We start from the raw sequence: 10,000 nt of genomic DNA on the forward strand, positions 1-10,000 counted from the left end.
ATTACTAACATCATTATACAGTTTGCTATTATATGCACACACTCTCACATGCTTACTCTCACACACTTTCTCACACACTCACTCTCTTTTTCACACACACACACACACACACACACACACACACACACACACACACACACACACACACACACACACACACACACACACACACACACACACAAGATGTCCCACAGGCATTACACAGACCTCACATTAGGTAGAGGGTGACAGTCATGACACACCCAGACCACAGCAGAGAAACTCTAGACAGGGTCTCAACATCATGCAGTGCGTACCTTCCAACTTAGGTTTACTACTACTTTACACCACTGGGATGTGTGAGTGTCTTTAGTAGGTGTTGAGCCTTCCCCTAGAACACACTACACCCATGTAGACATCAGTGCTGTTCACCTGTATAGCACTGTAGCAAAAATTAGTGAACATAACTACAAGCTGTACAGAGTTTTCACAACTATTTTGATATGTGGGTCATACACCCTGTCTGCTGCACATACCTCCTATGTTGGTCTGGTACATTACTGGTTTGACCAGTGGATTGGTGACTCTACGTTTAATGTCATACTGTGATTTCCAGTTGTCATAAACTGCAATACATTTATGTGAAAACAAGGGCATTTCCTCAAACAACTTCACAAACTGACAGTGGATATAGTAAGTGTACACACACCTCTTAACAGGCAAGGGTTTTGTGACATATCATATGAAACTACATGAATATTGCCATGAGATTTCCACCATTTCATATGATATGTAACATGTGCTTTCTGAATGAGAAACATACACATCAGGTAGAGTTGGCATATCGTATGTTAGTATTACAAGAACTGGCTTGCAGAAGGTGCACATCCATAAACCAATACTTTGGTAAAGCACATGCTGCTCTCAGTACAGCAGTCAGTCTTCTTGGGGTGGTGTTTCTCAGCATGACACATCTCAACATGGCAATGTTTGGAAATTCTCCCTTAATAAGCAACTCCAAATCTGTCCGATTGCAAGGCCATCCCCTGTGCACAGCACTTTTCAGGTCAACATACAGACTGTGTTTTGTATGTAGGTGTGGCCTCTGGCTTGGCCACAGCAGACTGTTGATTGTGTTTTTGTGAATCCATCCTTTTATTCATTTGGATGTAGGGTGCAGCCCATTGTTGTGTGCAATGCTGGGATACCTCCCCATCTACAGTTATGTGGCAGACACCAGACAGATCATAGCCCCAAGGGACTGGTGTTTGGATGTGGTCATAATACAATCCAAATTGGGTACAGCCCCAGTTCAAGCTGGTGGACAGCAAACCCAAAGCAGGACACTGCCATCACCCTGCTTCACTATGTGTGGAAGTGCTGTTCTGCTGTTGTGCAGTGCTGTTACTGTGCCAAACTAACATGACCAAATTGTACACAAAAAGAGTTTAACCCTGGTCTCATAACACCTTCACACATTTCCACACATGCGTTTTGAAAAGTTGATGTATTGTTGTCCATACGTTACCCAAAACCGGCTGTTGTGTGTTGTGAGGAACAGCTGCCATTGTTGAAACACACCCTATACCCAAGACATGTGGAGTCCATGGAAGACTGTTGTCACATGTAGTACAACCCAGTACTTGCCAGAGATGTCTGATACCCCTCACTGTTGCTGTATGGCTCATTGCAGCCTCCCTGGAGTTTTCTGGGATGATTTTCCCAACATATGTGTAGGGATGTCCACTTCTTCAAACTGTCACTGTTGCACCATCTCTTGTACACCTTTTGATGACTATCTTTACTGTGTTCCATGGCATATGCAATGCTGTGTGCATGTGTCCATAGCATTCAATTCCTTTGCAGCATGTTAGGCTGTATGCGAACCATGGCTTTTGCTGTAGCAGGCAACTGTGGGTCTGCATTGGGATAATCCTGGTATGTGAGGTGACTGTAATATGCTGGTACTGCAGGAGTCCATGATTGATGGCAGGTGTGTACCCAATCTGATCAACTGCTATGGTTGTATCACACACTGATATACCCCTGTATGAGCTTCCTTCTGTCCACACATATGCATCTAGCTTCTTGGACTGTTTCCACTCCACATACATGTTCCCCTAACAGAGTTGTATGTTTCATATTTGCATCGTACAGATTATAGGACACATGACAGGCTGCGTGGCTTTGGTCTTGTGTATTGTGCTCACATTGTCATATCTCACACAAACCTGGCATCGTGACATGTGTGTACACCTTTTATATGCACTGTGTCACAGTACTGTATACAACATGTCCCTACTATTGGCATCCTGTCCCCACAATTTGGCAATCCTTATCCAGATGTCCTGCAATAACAGGTTGGTGAGTTATGCTACTGATGTGTGACATCTCATGCAAATAGGCCCCTGCGATATCATGCAGTGAACTCCACCACAGGTGATCTTGCAGATATATGCAATTTGCTGACTATAACAGTTCAGTGCATGGCCACATGCATGACCTTAAAATGCCTTGGGTACTGGTAAGCCACAACAGGAAGATTTCATATTTACGGGACTCAGGCTGCTGTGCCTCATGTTGACAAGAGGTACCTAGGTAATGTGAGGGAGAGGTATTGTCAGCAGCTTCACAATAGCCATCGGTCCAGGAGCAATGCTACATGTATGCACAGGTACAGTCTACACTATGATATTACACTATTTGATATTCTTCACCTGAAATGGACATATGTGTGCATTACTAAACCCCACCCAGTGCTCTATTTTGCAATGACATCTGCATCTAAAGAGTGTTACTACACAGTTGAAATGTAACCTCAGTACACTGATGTGGATTTCTGCCTTACCTGGACACTCCTCACCAGTTTCCTGGGTGGCACTCACCTCTATGACAGCTACATCTTGTAGTGGTTGTCCTCTGTGGGGCATCCCAAGGTTGGCAAGGAGCTCCTCCATTGTTGTAAGTAGGGCCTCTCTGGCTGGCCCCCCCACCAGTAGCGGAACGGTCTCTTGCCACCTCAGCAGCCCATTGCCATGCATGCGAATCAGGTCAGTTGCTCTGTGCCTTACCTGTTCGTCCGTGTGGCCATGGTTCCCCAAGGTGTTCACTCTCTATGTGACGTCTTCCCAGAGGGCTGTCTTCTCCTGCTGATGGTGACCGTGACTGAAGAGGATGCGGTAGTGTTACAGGATGGCCTCAGTTATGGCTGCTCTCTCCTGGACATCATAGGCTGAAAGCCTCTGCATCACACATGAAAGACATAAACAGGGAAAAACACATCACAGGACATCAGACATTGTCCATAGTTCTTTACAGAGACAGCTCACTAGTAATGAGTATCAGTAGCCACAACATTACATCAAATAATACTCCAGTACCTAGCAGAATTGTATGGACATGAATAGCATTATGTGTAAGTAGGCAGTTTGCACCGGATTAATGGTGAGGGTAGGGGTGCATGTGGTGTGCATATCCTTCTATACTGATGTTGAGCCAGAGGGATGATGTTTGTCCTAAACATGTCCGAAGCTAGCCACCTTTAGCTATGGTGTGTGTGTGTGTATGTACTGTGACTGACCTCCATTACAGGTGGGGTTGGATAGTTGCCTGTGAGACAAAAGACATATGTGGGGATGGCCTTCCAATTGCTCTCAGTGGATGTTTCCAATTTGTACTCATACTCATTATTACATTAATGCACCTGTGACCTACTATGCTCAATCAGACACAGGTTGACATGCTGCCCAGATGGTGACTGCTCCTACACATGTGGTGGTGGAATGAATAATACAGGGGAGTATGCAGAGAAAGGTGTTGGCAAAGGAGAAGTGGGATTGACAGAAAGATGTAGAGAGTAGACATGAGTATAAAGAGATGGGGTGCATGGCAAAGAGAGTGTTGGACATTGCTTTGGATGTGGAGTCTGACATACAGATGTGGAGTCTGGGGTTATATGTAATGTTGGACAGCACGGATGGTGTATAAGGCCTGTAGCTATTGGCTAGACAGAGGCACATAGCTAGGGAGGATGTGCAGCACAAAAGGGTGATAAAGGAATATGGGTGAAACCTACAAGCTAGGAGTGTGTTTAGAATATATGGAAACGTCACTTTGATGGCCTGTTCCATGAGGAAAATGGGGGAGGGAGGGAAGGTTGGCTGACATGGGTATGGTTAATCAGGAGGTGCAACAGATTATCAAGGAGAATGTAAGGATAGCTATGAGGGGCTTTAACAGTGGAAAGGCTGTTGTTCCAGGTGATATATCTTTGGATTCCTGGAGGTGTTTCTGAGACCTGGTAGTGGTATTTTTAACTGGATTGTTTACTGTAATCTTGGAAAGTGAGAGGATATGTGAGATGTTGGTGAATATGTATGGGTACTGCTTATCTGAACAAGGGTGGTCTACAGAGCTGTAGTAACAAGTGAGGAATAACATTGATCAGTCACAGGATGAGGTAATGGTAAAAGGTGGTGGTAGCTAGGTTGAGAACATGGTGATGATTGATGATTTGCAGTATGGTTTCATGCCAGGTAAGAGCATTACTGATGCAAATGTTGATCCACAAGTGTTGATGGAGCTCTGCACTGAGGCTGAGATGCAGCTGCATTGTGTCTATGTGCACCTACACAGAGCATATGACATGCTGCCTGGAGAGTAGTTGTGGTATTGTATGTGGAGGTCAGACACCACAGGATATGTAGTAGGCTAGTGTGACAGCAGTGATTTCTGGTGTTGACATAACAGGTGGATTTAAGGTGGAGGTGGGAGCACATCAGGGGTCAGCTGTGTGTCCTTTCACATTTGCAGTAGTGAGGGACAGGTTGACAGACATGATCAGACAGGGGCCCCTGTTGACTGTGCAGTTTGCAGATGACATTGTGGTCTGTAGTGAGATTAGGTGGCAGGTTGTGGAGACCCTGGGGAGGTGGGGTTATGTTGTAAAGTGGGGAGGAGTGATGGTCTGCAAGACTAAGTAAGAATGCATGTGTGTGAATGGGGTGGAGATAGAGGAATGATGACAATGCAGGGTATACAGTTTGGAAGGTGGATAGGTCTAACTACTTGGGAATACCTGTTCAGAGTCATGGCCAGTGTGGGGGAAGAGGTGCACGAGAGAGTACAGGCAGGTTGTGTGTGGTGGGGAGGGGAGTCAGGAGTTATTTGTGACAGACAAGTACCATTAAGAGTGATATATAAAGTCTACAGGAGAATTGTGTGACTGGCTACATTATATTGGTTGCAGACAGTGGGATTGTACAGACAGGCAGGATTCAGGGCTGGACACAGCAGAGTGTGGGATGTTCACATTTGCACTGTGTGTGACAGGGGTGATAGGATTAGACCTACACCAGCTACCTTATCAGTTTATAACAGCAATATCTCCATCCTGGACTTGTGTTTAGACCTCTCTCCATGAGTATGTCAAACTTTGTCCATATATCATTTAGTCAGAGGCATAGAGATATGGTATATCATTACTTAGTGACCTCATTTTTAATATCATCCCAATTAGGTATCAGACTGCCAGACATTTTTGTGTAAGAGGCCTTATATATGATGACAAGGCCTGGGCATTCTTTGGGAGTGTGTACAGCTGGGAGGTCTTTGTATTTCTGGCTATTGTTGACAGATTGTCAGGATTGTGTAGCAGTGTTTTGTGACTATGTTATTTCTTGAGGGGAGTTAGATTTAAGTATTATGTTTCCATTTCTATCTGCCTTTGCATGTGGATTCAGTTTCTGGTGCTCTATCAAGTGTTACATTTTTGTAGGGTAAGGCTGTGACATGCCCCATAACAGTCAGGCATTATACTACAATGTGTATTGGGGCATTACATGTAGGGGTAGTGAGTGAGTATCAAACATCCTGACAGTTTGGGTTACACACTCCTTATACTGTATGCACTTTCACACTGGTGTTTGTTTCTCAGTGCTGTTACATCCCTGGAGTGCCTGGTACATTTGCAGTTACATGTGTATTCCCCCAGAGCAAGACTGCTTTTTGTTGTGTCAGTCTGCCTGTAGTTTGGATATTGCTTGGTGACATGGCTAGCAGCTCAGTGTATTTTCCCTAATATGATGTTATGTCCAGATATTTGGCAGCTGTGTAGTGTTGCCTGGCCCACATAAGCATTGTGTATGTCTGACACATCAGTGGGGGGGATATGAAAATTTACATGACTAACTCCTGGGAAGTCACTGGGTTTTGGACTTGTGCTATTCCACTCAGTGCATGTTGGAACAGACAGGAGGGTGTTACTGTATCACATGTGTCAGCCCATCTACACCAGTATGTCAGATATGTCCACATTTTCATGCCCCCCCCCTTTGCCAGGCTTGGTTATGCTTTCTTCACTAAGCTGTTCTGAGCATACTTGTTATCGGCCAGATTGTTCCAGACTGTCCAAGTTTATTGCCCATATTTCTGGTCTGTTGCACAGTATCATTTTAATCCTTCCTGTGATGAATCACTGTCATCATGTGGGGATGTCTGTCAGTATATGATGAAATACATAGGTTCATAGGTTTATACTAGGCTATCTGCCCTAAGGCATTTATAAGCCTAGCCCAAAGTTTTGTGGCTTACACCACCCCTTATGTTAAAAAATACTGTGCCCATTAGTTTGTTGTGCCTCTGTCCAGCAGTGACACAGAGATGATTCCCAGGGTAAACCTACGATCTCCCATCCACCGGTCAAGATTTCTCTTGAACAGAGCCAGCGAGGTGCTCTGCCTCACATGGACCGGGATTTTATTCCAGAGCATAGGGAGTCTCTGGGCGACAAATCTATCCCTCCAGCATGTCCTATTTATATCCGTGCTAAGGTTTAAGTCGCTTGCTCTAGTGGATCTGGTAGATTTGGATTTTTTGAGGTGGAGCATGTCCATTAATTCCGGGTTGGACATGGCCTTGTATGTCAGGCACAGGTCACCTCTGAGCAGGCGGTATGCAACTGAATAGAGCTGGAGTTTCTTCAGTCTGGCAGAATATGACAGATTTTGGAGTCCCTTTATCCTTTTGGTGAGGAACTTTTGGGGTCTCTCCAATTGCTGCAGGTGTCGGGTGAGATACATCCCGAATGGGGCATTGTACTCGATCATTGGTCTGATAAGTGAAGAGTACAGGGGAACAATGACCTCACTTGAACTAGATGTGAATCCCTTCATGATCAGGTGGGCAATGTAGAAGGTCTTTCTAACCACTTTAGCAATGTGAGTGCCAAAAGAAAGGCCACTGTCAACCTGGGTCCCCAGGTCCCTGATAACCTCTTCTGTGCTTAATGGATTGCCACCTATATGGTAGCTTGGGGTTACCTTGTTTTTCCCAAAGGGTATGACTATACATTTTTTGGCATTTAACTTCAGGCCATGGCTCTGGCACCAGCTATCAGTTTCCGTGAGACCCCCACTGAAGGATTTCTGTGTCTGATGTACTTTCCACTATGGCGCCCAGTTTGCAGTCATCTGCAAACTTTGTCAGCCATAGTCCTCCTATGTTTGCCTGTACTTCTGAGAAGTAGATGCCGAACAACAGGGGGCCCAGGACTGAGCCCTGTGGGACACCACTTGTGACTGGCTTGGAGTCTGACATGGCGCCAGCAACTCTAACCCTGTGGGTTCTGTCCTTTAGCCAGTTTGCAACCCATCTTGTGACATATGGGTTTACATTTAAGCTGGTAAGTTTCTCTATAATACCCAAGTGGGGTATTGTGTCGAAAGCTTTTGCAAGGTCAAGGTAGGCTGTATGGAATGCCTTTCCCTCATCAATGGCCTTGGTGACTGTTTCAAAGAAGTCGACCAAGTTCAAAAGGCATGATCTGCCCTTGACAAAGTCAAATTGGGTCGGGTCCAATGTCTGCAAGTCCCCTATGTCTTTGTTTATGAGTTCCATTATGATCCTCTCCATAGCTTTGCAGACCAGGCTTATTAAGCTTATGGGGCGGTAATTACCAGGGTCCGTAGAGGCACCGCTTTTGTGGAGTGGGACCACAGTTGCCGTACGCCTCTCCTTGGGCACGTATCCTGTGGTAAGGCTAAGATTAAACAGCTGCCTTATATGCGGGCTTAGTTCCTCGTTGAGTTCATGTAGCACACAGCCGGGGACACCATCCGGTTCCATTGATGCTGTGTTTTTAGCTTTAGAGAGAGCAGCTTTCACCTGCACATTTGAGATGTCTGGGAGGCTACACTCCGCTGGGATAGTTATCTCTCCTTTTTGGGGTGAAGTTTGCACTGAACCTGTCTGTCAGTATGTTGGCAATGTCTGTGGGTTCAGTGATTTTTGTATCATTTTAGACTAATTCTGAGCATATCTGGGAGTTTCCACCCAGGTTTCTAACATAGCTGAAGAAGGCCTTATGATTGTCTTTTGAATCTATGGCAATTTTTCTCTCAAAGTTGGCCTTGGATGATTTTATGAGTGCTCGTATTTTTTTACTAATAATGATCAAGGGTGTCTTCTCTTTTTTGCTCTATCATGTAACAGCTTTCTCCTCTTATTGTAAAGTTTGTTTATGGCTGGGGTCCACCAGACTGGACATTTGCCCTTGGTGGAAAGAGTCTTGGTTTTATTAGGGATTGCCTGATCCATGCAGTCCTGGAGGTGTTCGTAGAAGGCATTTCTAAAGGCTTCCGCAGCTTGGGTTGTGGTTTCCACTGGCTCGGGGGCCTTGAAGGATACCACACCAGTCTTGAGTAGTGTGAAGTTTGCTTTAGAGAAGTTCTTCACTGTGGTCTTTTTGTTTGGGGTGGGGGCAGGATGTGGATTTCCAGTGAGATTAGTTTGTGATCTGATCTCACCAATGAGGGATATACTTCCGGTGTGGAGCATTTTGTCCCCATGTTTGTGATGATGAGATTTAGTATATTTTCCCCTCTTGTGGGAACGGTGACTAGTTGTTCCATGGCATTTGAATTTATGAACTCCAGGAATCTTTGGGCTAGAAAGTTGGGGCTTGAGTAATGTTCCCAGTCTATATTCGGGTAGTTGAAGTCACCCAATATAATGGTGTTTGGAGATACATTTATACCCTCCAGTGTCTTCAGGAAGGCTGTGTGGGGTTCCTGAGTTTGAGAGGGTGGCCTGTAGCATGCTACAAATTGTAGAGCAGTTTTTCCTATGGTTAATTGCACCTGGATGGTTTCCGATGCTTCGTGCGTTGCCACCAACCTGGAGGTGTGGGTATCCTTGATGAATATGGATACACCTCCTTTTGTGGTGTGGTCCGGTTTTGGGGCGGAACGCATGATATGAGGTAAAACCTGATAGTGCCAGGGTGCTCTCAGGAGCCTTGAACCAGGTTTCAGTCACAGCACAGACATCAATGTTCTCCATACTGAGAAGGGCCTCGAGTGCGTGCATTTTGAGATTTAGACTTCTGGCATTGAGCAGCATTACCCTTAGTTTCTTCCCATTTTGTTTTCTAGGGTGGTAGGTTTAGAATTTGAGCCTTGCCTAAAAAAGGCACTATGGGGGTGGCAAGAGCCTTAGCCAATATCCGGAATCCCAGGGGTGACAGGTGCAAGCCGTCCCTTGCAAAGCAGCATGGCTTGTCAAGCATGTCATCCCAGGCAGACAGACACTGGATCTCCTTTGAATGACACCAGAAATTAAGCCAATTGTTAAAGCTGATCATCTTGTCTCTATGTTGTGGCATCATTCTTGGTGAAGGAAGGATACTGCTCAGGGTCAGGGTCATACCTGCCTGGGCTACATAATCAGAGAGCTCCTCTATGTCTCTTTTCATGTAGTCCAGGGAGGTACATCTCAGGTCGTTCACACCAGCATGGACAATGACTGTGTCATATTTGTACTTGCTGTGGAGTGACCCAGTGCTTGTGTTATGTGGCGGATTCTAGCGCCCGATAGGCAGCTTACTGTGACTCTCCTTGTTCAGCCTGGTGAGTGGGACCAGTGTGTCTGACTATGGAGTCACCTATGACAAGTATGTTTGGTGTTGTATTTGGCCTTAAGGGCTGTGACTGCTTTGCACACTGATTTTATGGTTTATGTGTTG

Source organism: Protopterus annectens, chromosome 9.part0, assembly GCF_019279795.1.
Source record: "Protopterus annectens isolate FY-2018-M chromosome 9.part0, PAN1.0, whole genome shotgun sequence".
Classification (NCBI taxonomy): Eukaryota; Metazoa; Chordata; order Ceratodontiformes; family Protopteridae; genus Protopterus; species Protopterus annectens.